A 14095-nucleotide genomic window follows, 5' to 3' on the forward strand; every position below is an offset into this window, starting at 1 on the left:
AGATTCTGATTTGTGCGTTCGGTCTGTCCGTTCGACTGAGGAAGAAAGGCCGAAGAGAAGGACAATTGTACCACCAGACGAGTACAGAACGCCTTCCAGAATTTGGAAACAAACTGAATCCCTCTATCAGACACCACATCAGAGGGAATACCATGTAGTTTCACTATGTTTTCGACAAACACCTGTGCAAGAGTTTTAGCATTGGGAATGCTATAAAGTGTGCCATCTTACTAAATCGATCAACAACAACCAGAATCACAGTTTTCCCTGAATAATTAGGTAAATCTGTGATAAAATCTAAGGATAAATGAGTTCATGGTCTGGACGGGATGGACAGCGGAAGCAAAGACCTGAAAGGCCAAGTATGTGTCACCTTAGCACGTGCACAGGTACTACAGGCTGACACATAGTCCTCAACACACTTACTCAACCCCGGCCATAGAATCTATGAGATATGAGATCAACAGTGGATCTGCTCCCAGGGTGTCCTGTGAGAACCATACAGTGATGTTCCTCGAACACCTTGTGACGTAATTCAGAAGGAACAAACAACTTCCCTGGAGGACAAGAATCCGGTGCGTCTCCCTGAGCCTCCAACACCTCTGCCTCCAGGTCGGGACATAGGGCGGATATAACTACCCCTTCAGACAATATCGAACCACGATCTTCCAAATCACCTCCCCCAGGAAAGCTACGCGACAAAGCATCAGCCTTGACATTCTTAACCCCAGGGCGATAGGTGACAATGAAAATAACGCTGGTAAAAAACAACGACCATCTGGCCTATCTTGGGTTCAGTCGTTTAGAAGACTCCAAGTAAGCCAGATTTTTGTGATCAGTAAGCACAGTAATAGGATGAATTGCTCCTTGTCATGCCCCACTCTGACGATGTGCGGAGGTCGGCCAGGATTGCAGCACGAATTTAGTGTTTGTTTTGGAGCCATGCTGGATCCGCCTCTCATCAGGTGCACTGGGTGGGGTCATTAGTTTAAAGGGCTCACCAGCCCAGTGCTCTGAGCGGATTATACAAATCATTGTGGTCTTGGAAGCTAGGAAGGAAGGTTCTCTCTCTGTTCCAGCTCAGAGAGATAAGTGCGAGCAGGCTGCTCCTATTTCCCCTCTTCACCATCTCAGGGAAATTAGGGTTTTGTCAGCCCAGGCACGGGGACACCTCATACCTACCTTAAAGGTCTGTAGGTGGGCTGAGCAGTGCAGGGACAGAGGTCAGGGATTAGCTAGGAGGTGACCCTTCCCCTGTCTCTCGCCCAGAGCCTGGTTGGTAGGTTTTCTGTTATTCTGAGTGCACGCCCGCCGTGATACTCCTTCCAACCAATGACGCCATTCTTCAAAAGCAAACTTAATGGCCAGCAATTTCCTATTAACCACGTCATAATTTCTTTCAGCAGTCGAGAGTTTCTTAGAGAAAAATGCACATGGGCGCCATTTACTGGGTGAAGGACCCTGCAACAAGACCTCTCCTACCCCAACCTCGGATGCGTCAACTTCCACAATGAATGGCTGTGACACATCCGGTTGCACCAGAATAGAGACAGAAGTGAAACACTCCTTCACAGCTGAAAAGGCTTGTAATGCCGCATCAGACCAAACAGAGAAATCAGCACCCTTCCCAGTCATGTCTGTTAAAGGTTTAACCACAGACGAATAGTTCAGGATGAATTTAAAGTAGTAGTTGGTGAATCCCCAAAACCACATAAGTGCTTTCAGATTTTCGGGTCGATCCCATTCCAACAACGCACTGACTTTCTCGGGATCCATACGAAAACCTGAGGGTGAGAGCAGGTAACCCAGGAATTGTACTTCCTGAACAGCAAAAACACATTTTTCCATCTTCGCATACAATTTATTCTCTCTTAGGATCTGAAACACCTGTTTCACATGATCCTTATGAGTCTCCATGTCTGGAAAATAAATTTGTATGTCATCCAGATGTATAACAACAAATCTCCCCACCAGATGATGAAAGATGTCATTGATAAAGTGTTGAAAAACCGCTGGAGCGTTGTTTAACCCAAAGGGCATGACCAGGTTTTCAAAATGACCCTCAGGGGTATTAAATGCGGTCTTCCACTCATCCCCCTCCCTGATCCTTACCAGATTATATTCCCCCCCTCAGATACAATTTAGAGAACACCTTGGCACCGACAATCTGACTAAACCCGGAATCAAAGGAAGGGTTGAGCTCACGGAAGACCAGACATGGTCTAAGGGTACCATCTTTTTTTTTTTTTTTTTACAAAGAACAATCCAGCAGCCACTGGGGATTTGGATGGTTTGATATGACCCTTCGCCAAGCTCTCGGTGATATACTCTCGCATATCCTTTCTTTCGGGCTCCGAAAGTTTATACAACCGAGAATTGGGCAGTTTAGCTCCAGGAATAAGATTGACGGGACAATCATACTCCTGATGCGGGGGTAACTCCTGGTTACAACTCTCGGAAAACACATCACAAAATTCGGAAATGAACGAGGGTACAATTTTAGTGGTGACCACAGAGAATCCCTCCAATCGAGAATCTGTCTCGCTTGCCAGTCGATGATAGGGTTATGTTTGCTTAACCATGGTAAGCCCAAAACCATCGCAGCAGGCAGACCCTCCAACACATAACACGAGACAGATTCCTGATGGAAATCACCCACTCTTAAATGGATGTCATTTACCACCTGTGACAGGCATTTTTGGGTAAGAGGCGCTGAATCATTTGCAAAGACAGAAATACTTTTCTCTAATGCACTAGTAGTCAAACCATGCATGCGAACGAACTCTCCATCAATCAGTTTAACCCCTGCTCCACTGTCGATAAATACTTTGATTTCCACAGTTTTGGTCTCTAGCGCCACCTCGACAGACAGGATAAATCTGGTACTACCAGTAAAAGACAAAAGTAAGTTTTCTTGCTCCCCACCCTCACCACCAATAGTAACTTGGGGATTAAACGTCTTTTTCTTGTTTTTACCTTGACGCTGCAAGAACGGACAACTATTCACAAAATGTCCCTTCTTTCCACAACAAAAACAGACCCCCTTCATATGACCAAAGCTCTTACCAGCAGTCCCAGGAGTAGCTCCCTCTAGCTGCATAGGCTCATCACAAGGCGTAAACTTGAGTCTCTACACCCAAAGTGTCAGAGGGAGCCGCCATCTCATATGATGGTACCTCCTGAGAATGAGGGGCCTTAGATCTCTCTCTCAGACGTCTATCTATACGTACAGCAAGTGACATGGCTGCCTCCAAAGACTCAGGATTCTTGTGAAAGGACAACACGTCTTTCAGCCTCTCAGATAATCCCTGACAGAATTGACTACGCAGAGCTGGATCATTCCACTCTGTATCCATAGCCCATCTCCTAAATTCAGAGCAGTAGATCTCCGCAGACCTCTTTCCCTGCCGCAAGCCATGCAACTTAGTCTCAGCCAGGGAAATCCGATCCGGGTCGTCGTAAATAAAACCCAGAGCTCTGAGAAACTCGTTCACCAACCGGAGGGACTGTGATCCAATCAACAAAGAAAAGACCCAAGCCAGGGCGTCTCCTTTAAGCAGCGACATGATGATACCCACTCTTTGACTCTCATCACCAGAAGAGCGAGGACGCAGCTTAAAATATAATTTACATGACTCCTTAAACAGGGTGAAATTATCACTGACCCCGGAAACCTGTTTGGGAGAGCAACCTTAGGTTTAGGGCAGGCCTGATTCCCACAGTCGGAACCAGCTGCCAGAGTTCTCTGGATCTGTGCAACGGTATTGCGGAGGTCAACTACCTCCAAAGACAACCCTTGTAGTTGTCCGACCAGTGCAGGGATTTGATCCATTGCCGCACTGATACAAACAAAATGGCGGTTTCGGTGGTGTATAATGTCACGGTGAGGTGTGGGAGGGAACACCACACCAAACACAAGAGGGGGGGAAGGTATCTGGCCTAGAAGCTAGGGAGAGGAAAAGGTCACCACCTAATGAATCCTAACCCTGGCCCTGACTGCTAACCAAATGAACGGACCTCAGTGGTAGGACCGTTCATTCACTGGAACCTAAAGCCTGATAACCTTGTAATACCCTAAGGTAGTGATAGGGCCCAAAGACGACCCGTTCGTTAAGCTGAAGGAACAGGGGTCTTGACTCAGACCAGATACCAGAAGGCAGGGGAAACAACACAAAACAAATACAAAGGAATGCGACACTTAACTTCCTGAAGTAGAAGAAAGAGCAGGAACACCAGAGGGGAAACCACACACCAGCTCTAACATTTGCAAATGAAGCTATACACTGCAAGGAGTGGATGGAGTATCCAGACTTAAATAGCAATGACCACTATGCTGCACCTGACTAGAGGTGTGGTCATTACCATAAACAACAAAGTGAAATTAAAAGAGTCTGTCAGATGACCTCACGTGCAGACAGCCTCTCCGCCCTTTTAACACCTAGCCTGGGAGTGATCGTGACAGAAATACACTATTACAGTGTATTGTAGAGCCATCAGACTTACTGGATCTTCAAGAACCAAGTTGGGTCTGGGTACCAAAAATATTAGAAAAAAAAAAGTGAAAAAAATAAACAAAATTTTCAATAAAAAAATAGCTTTTTCCTATATCTGCACATTTACAGGGTGGGCCATTTATATGGATACACCTTAATAAAATGGGAATGGTTGGTGATATTAACTTCCTGTTTGTGGCAAATTAGTATATGTGAGGGGGGAAACTTTTCAAGATGGGTGGTGACCATGGCGGCCAGGAAGAGGGTCATGTGACACATCAAACTTATTGGGAATTTCACACGAAAAACAATGGTGTGCTTGGTTTTAATGTAACTTTATTCTTTCATGAGTTATTTAAGCTTCTCTTTGTTTACAGCCATTGACATGTCGCCGAGGTTAACACATGAGGAGCGGATAGAAATTGTGTTGATGTCTGGTGAACGCAGTAACCGGGTCATTGCAGCAGATTTCAATGCAAGACACCCTACGAGACCACCCATCTCCCATTCTACAGTTAGCAAACTGCTTGCTAAGTTTCGTGAAACTGGTTCAGTGTTGGATTTGCCAAAATGTGGACGCATGAAATCTGTCTCTAATGAAGAAACATCAGTGGCTGTCCTAGCTTCATTCAGCAAGAGCCCACAGCGTAGCACTCGCCGCATGTCACTGGAGAGTGGCATTAGTCGAACATCCCTTCGGCGGATATTAGCTACTCACAAATGGCACCCTTACAAACTCCAGCTACTGCAGCATCTCAACGAGGATGACCCCGATCGGCGCACTGAATTTGCAGAATGGGCAAAACTAAAATTGGAACAGGACCCTCAGTTTACGCAAAAGATTTTGTTCAGTGATGAGGCAAACTTTTATGTGAATGGTGAAGTTAACAAACAAAACCACCGCTATTGGTCTGACACTAACCCACATTGGATAGATCCCTCCAAGACTGTTGGAACAAAAAAATTGATGGTATGGTGTGGTATATGGGGTACAAAGATAGTGGGGCCATTCTTCATCAATGGAAACCTCAAGGCCACTGGATATGCAAAATTGCTACATGATGATGTGTTTCCCTCTTTATGCACTGAAGCTGGCACGTTCCCTGAGTTTTTCCAGCAAGATGGTGCACCACCACATTATGGGTGTCAGGTCCGAGCATTCCTAGATAAACAGTTTCCTGGAAAGTGGATTGGTCGTCGTGGGCCAGTTGAATGGCCCCCAAGGTCTCCCGATCTGACCCCCTTAGACTTTTTTATCTTTGGGGTCATCTGAAGGCAATTGTCTATGCTGTGAAGATACGAGATATGCAGCACCTGAAACTACGGATACTGGAAGCCTGTGCTAGCATTTCTCCTGCGGTGTTGCTATCAGTGTGTGAAGAGTGGGAGAAAAGGGTTGCATTGACAATCCAACACAATGGGCAGCACATTGAACACATTTTATAAGTGGTCAGAAACTTGTAAATAACTCATGAAAGAATAAAGTTACGTTAAAACCAAGCACACCATTGTTTTTCTTGTGAAATTCCCAATAAGTTTGATGTGTCACATGACCCTCTTCCTATTGAAAAAACAAAAGTTGGATTCAAAATGGCCGACTTCAAAATGGCCACCATGGTCACCACCCATCTTGAAAAGTTTCCCCCCTCACATATACTAATGTGCCACAAACAGGAAGTCAATATCACCAACCATTCCCATTTTATTAAGGTGTATCCATATAAATGGCCCACCCTGTATAATTGGTTAAAAATAAAAATAAATACACTACACATGATTGGTATCACCACCTCCGTTACGACCTGATCTATAAAACAATCATGTTTCTGCCCATCTCTCCTCCCAAAAAATGGTATAAAAAGTGATCAAAAGTCATGGAGTACATTCAGACCATGGTCTTGTTACCAGTGGGGTACCTCAGGGATCTGTTCTGGGACCCATATTGTTTAATATCTTTATCAGCGAAATTGCACAAGGCCTCGATGTGTGTCTTTTTGCTGATGACACAAAGATTTGTAACAGGGTTGATGTTCCTGGAGGGATACACCAAATGGAAAAGGATTTAGGAAAACTAGAGGAATGGTCCAGAATCTGGCAACTAAAATGTAATGTTAATAAGTGCAAGATAATGCAACTGGGGCGTAAAAACCCAAGAGCAGAATATAAAATCAGTGATACAGTCCTAACCTCAGTATATGAGGCAGGCAGACAATGTCATAGAGCAGCAGGAAATGCTAGCAGAATGCTTGGGTGTATAGGGAGAGGCATTACCAGTAGAAAGAGGGAGGTGCTCATGCCGCTCTACAGAGCACTAGTGAGACCTCATTTGGAGTATTGTGCTCAGTACTGGAGACCATATCTCCAGAAGGATATTGATACTTTGGAGAGAGTTCAGAGAAGAGCTACTAAACTGGTACATGGATTGCAGGATAAAACTTACCAGGAAAGATTAAAGGACCTTAACCTGTATAGCTTGGAAGAAAGAAGAGACAGAGGGGATATGATAGAAACTTTTATATACATAAAGGGAATCAACAAGGTAAAAGAGGAGAGAATATTTAAAAGAAGAAAAACTACTACAAGAGGACATAGTTTTAAATTAGAGGGGCAAAGGTTTAAAAGTAATATCAGGAAGTATTACTTTACTGAGAGAGTAGTGGATGCATGGAATAGCCTTCCTGCAGAAGTGGTAGCTGCAAATACAGTGAAGGAGTTTAAGCATGCATGGGATAGGCATAAGGCCATCCTTTATATAAGATAGGGGTTGGTGCTATTCATAGTATTCAGTATATTGGGCAGACTAGATGGGCCAAATGGTTCTTATCTGCCGACACATTCTATGTTTCTATATGTACCCCAAAATGGGAGCAATAAAAACTGCAATCTGTCCTGCAAAAAACAATCTCCAAGACAGCTACGTTGACGGAAAAATAAAAATGTTATGTATTTTAGTATGTGGCAATGCAAAATATAACTTTTAATAAAAAATAATTTTACATAAAACATGAAAAAAATCAATATACATTTGGTATCGCCATAACTGTATCGTCATATAATATTATAATATATACCACATGGAGAACCCCATAAAAATAAATTTTTTTAACTCTGACAGAATTGCAATTTTTGGCAACCTCAACCTATATAAAAAGCGATTAAAAAAAGTGATATGTGATAAGCAAATGTATATTTGCTGTGTTTGTATGAGGGGAGGCGGGGTTTAGCGTTTATAAGGCTGCCTTCCCCCCTCTATCCTCACCAGCGTCAGCTCGTTTGCGGCTGGTGGTGCACGTCTGCGTCACTTCCTGGTATCGGTACATCGTTTCACAAGCAGCAGCAAGTTCGGAGTTCATTGGCTTTTTTCTACCCTACTACTTCTGCAAGATAGCGGTAAGATCGGGGCTGTATGGCCAGCGCACAGGGGAGAGAGAACGGGGGTGTTCAGCATGCGATCATACCAACCTTCTGCTGTTTTCATTGTCGGCGTCTCTCTGCTCTATCGTGCTGCTCTGCTGGCTAAACTGTACTTGCACGCCATCTACTGGTCAAAGTCAGTAGTGCTACTATACAAATCCTTATAGCATTAGTATTCATGGTTTACTTAAATTGAATGTGTATTTGTACTGTTAGTTAGGATAATTATTATTAGGCAGTCACATGGGGTCAGGCGTATATGTGTAGGTGTGTCTATATATATATATATATATATATATATATATATATATATATATATGTATATATTAAAAAAAAAAAAGAAAAAAGAAAAAGGGGGATATATTTTAGTACTTATAGCACTACTGTGATTTTCCTAGATATACGGTTTGTTATCTGGCGTATAAGGATTTCTGCGATTAGAAGCAGCTGAGTTTATCTGACGCGCAGGCATCCGGGGCATGTAAGCTACGATTTATCTTAGACTAGGGTAGGTTGAGGTTATAGCCAGTAGTAGCTAACACTCTGTTTATGTATTCGGTCTTATAGCTGTTTTTGGCATTCACAAGCAGACAACTTCAGGTATAGTACTATTGTGGTAGTCTGCCACAACTCATGCATAAAAAAATAAAAATAAAAAAAAGACACGTGTATATGTAATGTTTTCAGCATATAGCTTTACATAGGACTTGAATATGTCTGATAGGTCCACAATTATGTTATAGCCTGTCACAACTACAGGCAACGATTCGATATGTCTGTCACGACTACAGACTCATTAAGTCCTGTCACGACTACAGGCAACGATTCGATACGTCTGTCACGACTACAGACTCATTAAGTCCTGTCACGACTACAGGCAACGATTCGATACGTCTGTCACGACTACAGACTCATTAAGTCCTGTCACGACTACAGGCAACGATTCGATACGTCTGTCACGACTACAGACTCATTAAGTCCTGTCACGACTACAGGCAACGATTCGATACGTCTGTCACGACTACAGACTCATTAAGTCCTGTCACGACTACAGGCAACGATTCGATACGTCTGTCACGACTACAGACTCATTAAGTCCTGTCACGACTACAGGCAACGATTCGATACGCCTGTCACGACTACAGACAGGTTCAGGTCCTGTCCTCACTACAGTTACGAATTGCATGCCTCACGTTACTATCTGGGTCAGCCGATACTCGCTGGGTGCTTCACAATAAGTTCTATGGTATCCACATTCAGGTTCGGCCATCGGGTGGTTGTAGGGTGAATTGTGTGCTGGCTACGAGTCACGTGTGTGGATACGAGGGTTCTTAGCACGTCTTGGCTCAGGTGAATTCAGGTGGTGGATTTCTGTTATACATTAACCATGTCATGTTTTAGTTAAAGATGTCTCAAGAATCTGTGGTGGGCGACACGTCATCTTCCCATGCAAGCGTGGCATCAGATTCAGCGAGAGACTCCAGGCAGTCGTTAAGATCATGGACAGTGCCCAAGTTGATGGCAGAGCTGACCAAAAGAGGCATCCCATTCCCAGCCTCCGCAAGGAAGGTGGAACTTTTTCGATTGCTGTCTTCGGATCCGGAGGGCCAGAGTCAGGAGACGGTTTCCATGGCTACGATCCAGACCTCGCTCACCCAGTTGCACGCGGTCATCAACTCTATGGCATCATCTATGTCGGACTTTCAAAGTAGATTAGAGTCGGTCGAAGCTGGCAATACAGCTACTCGGTTGATGGCACAGAGTGCGGCGGGGTCTTCTAATTCCCGCAATAGTATAACTGGTGGGTCAGGTCTAACACCCTCTATAGCACCTTCCCATTTTATTCCTGCTAACATTAGGCAGGATATAATTGATGGCAAGGATGTTAATTTAGCATCCTTGCTAATAGCAGCACATGAGGCACCGGACAACAAAACCATAGTCTGTGGTGAGGTTTCGGTTGTGCTCAGGTCCAAAGATGTGCGGTTGAGCAGGAAACTCAGCATCCCAGAGTTTGTTTTAGCTTTCAGCTTATATAGGGATGTTGTTTGTTCAACTAATCCTCAGCGCAGGGAGGAGTTAGACCTGTATATGTACAAGGTGGTGGATTTTGCTTATAAGTATGGTGGGTCAGCCTTTTACGACTATCACCGTTCCTTCTCAGCAAAAGCTGCAGCGGCGTTGGCTCAATTCCAACATACGGTAGATTGGTCTAATATTGATACGGAATTATTCTGTAGACACTTTGCCGGTCTCAAAGCCTCAGCCTGCTCCAAATGCAATTCATACTCGCATATGACGGACTGGTGCTCAGTCGGTGATAACCCAGCTCTGTCACAGGCGAGTAGTACTCCTGGCCCGTCAGTCAGTAAGGCTACTTCGGGGGTAGACAAGTTGGGGCGACCCATCAAGTATTTGGGCAGATCCCAAATCTGTAATAATTTCAATTTCGCGGTCTGTCATTTCAACCAATGTAGGCTATTGCATTTATGTGCCATATGTTTTAGAGCCCATCCCCGGGCATCTTGCCCACAAAGAAACCAGGAACCGGCATGACTAGGCATGGTGAATGTCAGCCTCCTTCAGTCCTTGTTAGGTTCGCATCCAGATACCAACTGGGTGCGTTTCATCATTAAGGGTTTGTCAGCAGGTTTCCATACAGGTTTACTGGCTCTTCCTCAGACCAACTATGAATGTAGGAACCTTCTCTCAGCCTCGAAGGATCCCGAAGCAGTTTCTCAGCTCATTCAGGCCGAGCTCAATAAGGGGTATCTCATTGGGCCATTTGATCAACCTCCCTTTGATTGTTGGAGGATTAACCCAGTTGGTGTAGTGACTGGCAAATTTAGCAATAAAAAGAGGCTAATCTATGACCTGTCAGCTCCACATTCTTTACCGATACCTAGCCTTAACTCATTAATTCCTTCAGAGGAATTTTCTATGAAATATGCATCCATTGATGAAGCTATCCAGGTTATTCTCAGTCTGGGTAGGGGAGCTTGGCTATCTAAGGCCGACATTACTGATGCCTTTAAGTTGCTCCCTGTCCAACCAGAGTTGTGGCAATGGTATGGGATTAAGTGGTCAAATAAGTACTACTTCGCTAACAAATTGACCTTTGGTTCTAAATCTAGCCCCTGGATTTTTAACCAGTTTGCCATAGCCCTGCATTGGATACTTCAAGATTTGTTCTGGGTCAATCACGTAATTCACTATCTGGATGACTTTCTGTTAATAGAATCCCCGAACCATGCTCCTCAGGACCTGCAGGTGCTGCAAGCGATGTTTGCAGATCTCAGGGTCCCCGTTGCCCCACACAAGGTGGAAGGTCCTGATACTACCATCACCTTTCTCGGCATTTGCCTAAACACCGTTAATATGGAAGCTAGTCTCCCGCAGGACAAATTGATTAGAGTTAAGGAAGCAGTTCATAGGTTAGCACGCATCAGGACTGTCACCAAAGCAGATCTCCAGTCACTGCTTGGTATGCTTAACTTCGCTACACGCATTATTCCACAAGGCAGGTCATTTATCGCTAGACTGTTGAAGCTCTTGAAACATGCTCACGATCAAGATAGCCTGGTAGTCATAGATCAGAATGCGATGGCAGATTTAGTTATGTGGGATGAGTTCCTGTCACAGTGGAACGGCATATCGTTATTTGTTCCGTCAGTTTCAAGTGAATCTCCAGTAGTTCATACGGATGCCTCATCCTTAGTAGGCTTTGCAGCTATTTTCGGTCATAGATGGATGGCAGATCAATGGCCAGCGGAGGTGGTCAGGTTGGAGGGCTTCACCAGGTGTTCCTCATTATTCGAGATATACCCGCTGGTGGCGGCAGCTCGGGTGTGGGGTCCACTATGGAGGAATCAGTCAGTGCTCTTCCTGACAGATAATGAGGCCTTAGTAGAGATACTCACTAAGGGTAGATCAGCCTCTGCTCAGATTATGTCATTTGTGAGGAGACTCGTTTGGTTATCACTTCAATATAATTTCCATATTATATGTGATCACATTAAGGGGCAAGCTAACGTAGCGGCGGATGCTTTATCTAGGGGTAACCTGTCGCTCTTCTTTCAGGTCTCTCCACAGGCAGACCACACACCGGCAACCATTCCCGAGTTCAACCAATTGGTGATGGACTAGCGGCTCACCTTGCCACTGCTAGGTCTCTTATGACTAGATCACTGTCCGATAACACCCTGAGGATGTATAAGAAAGCTTGGGCGTCATTCTGTAACTTTAAGAGAACGCACCCGTCAGGTGGAGCAGGATATATATCTTATCTACTGGCATTTGGTGCATTTTGCCACTCACACCTGAAGCTGTCTTACAGTACTATTAAGTCATATCTGGCCGGTATACAACATCATTTGTATTTGAAGCATCCTCATCTACCATCATTGTTTTCTGCGCATCCTATCAGAATGTTACTGAGGGGTATACAGAAAGGCTCTGCTGTCACCCGTCCTTCCCGGCAGCCATTTACGGGGAAGATGTTCAGGACCTTATCTGATATGTTGCAAGGATATCCTTTTGGTGAATATACTAGCTTACTGATAAAGACAACCATGTATCTGGCTTTCTATGGTTTCCTCAGACCAGGCGAATTCACCTGCGCCGCGAGCTGTAAAAATTATCTGAGGAAGAGTCAGCTCTCTTGGGACGGGTCTTGTTACATTCTTACGCTAACCTCTACAAAGACGACACGCCCAGGACAGCTGACTAAAGTTAAATATTTAACTACTGGTAATAAATGGTGTCCTGTGAAAACCATTCGAGAGTGGTTACAGTTTATTAAAGAAACCCCGGGTGAGGCACCTCTCCTTAGGTTAGGTTCTGCTCCTTTGAGTTGCACAAATTTCCTCAAGTTTATCCGTATTTTGTTGAGGAACATTGGTGTCGACCCCAGCTCGATTACGGGGCATTCTATGCGCATCGGGGCGGCCTCCGCTGCATCTAAGCACAATGTCCCGGTACATGTAATTAAGAAGCTAGGCAGGTGGAAGTCGGCTTGTTATGCCCGGTATATACCAAACCCGCAGGTTGAAATGTCTAGTGCCTTCAGTAATCTAGTTTTGTAATTATAAATAAACATATGACATTTAACCTATGTTTGTGATTTTTGGCCCCTTTAGCCTACCCTCCGTACAGCAGTCTCGGCACACCTCTACTGCTTTAGAAGTAGGTAGGTGTCACGGAACCATGAACCAGACGTACAACAAGAGATAAATGAAAATAAGAAGGCTTTATTGAAAATAAAGCTGTAAAGCAAAAGTCCAAACGGATGGTGAAACCGAGCAGAGTCTTTGCGAAGCCAGAGGTCAGGAACCAGAAGGGTAGTCAGACGAAGCCAGGATCAGGAACCAGCAGGGTAGTCAGACGAAGCCAGGATCAGGAACCAGCAGGGTAGTCAGACGAAGCCAGGATCAGGAACCAGCAGGGTAGTCAGACGAAGCCAGGATCAGGAACCAGAAGCAGCAGCAGTCTTAGAAGCATGTGAACACAAGAGGACCAAGCAAGGAACTGAAGCCACAGACCTCCTATATATATGAGCTAGGCATCCAGCTCCTCCCAGGGGAAGGAGGAGCCGCAGGGTGGAAGGCTACAAGAAACCCAGAAACCAAGATGGCCGCCAGCACATGTCAAACGAAGGAGAGCAGCAAGCAGGTAAGACCATGACAGTACCTCCCCCTCAAGGGCCCCTCCTCCGCGGAGCACAAAACGGTTTCTGAGGGAAGCGTGCGTGGAAGGCTCGGAGCAAGGCAGGAGCATGGACATCTGCGGAGGGAACCCAGGAACGCTCCTCTGGACCATAACCACGCCAATGGACCAAAAACTGCAACCGACCGCGGACCAGGCGTGAGTCCAGGATATTGCTCACCTCATATTCCTCACGATTGCCCACTTGGACCGGACGAGGCCGAGGAACCGAGGAAGTGAAACGATTACACACCAGTGGCTTCAACAGGGAGACATGAAACACGTTGGAGATCCGCATGCCAGGAGGAAGCACAAGGGCATAGGCTACCGGGTTTACCCTGCGAAGCACTCGGAAGGGACCAACAAAGCGAGGCGCCAGCTTGGGAGTGGGCACTCGAAGGTTGAGGTTGCGGGTGGACAACCATACACGGTCTCCGACCTGGTAGGAAGGAGCAGGCGCTCGTCTGCGATCAGCCTGGAGTCTC

The sequence above is a fragment of the Bufo bufo genome, chromosome 1, assembly GCF_905171765.1.
Source record: "Bufo bufo chromosome 1, aBufBuf1.1, whole genome shotgun sequence".
Taxonomy (NCBI): Eukaryota; Metazoa; Chordata; class Amphibia; order Anura; family Bufonidae; genus Bufo; species Bufo bufo.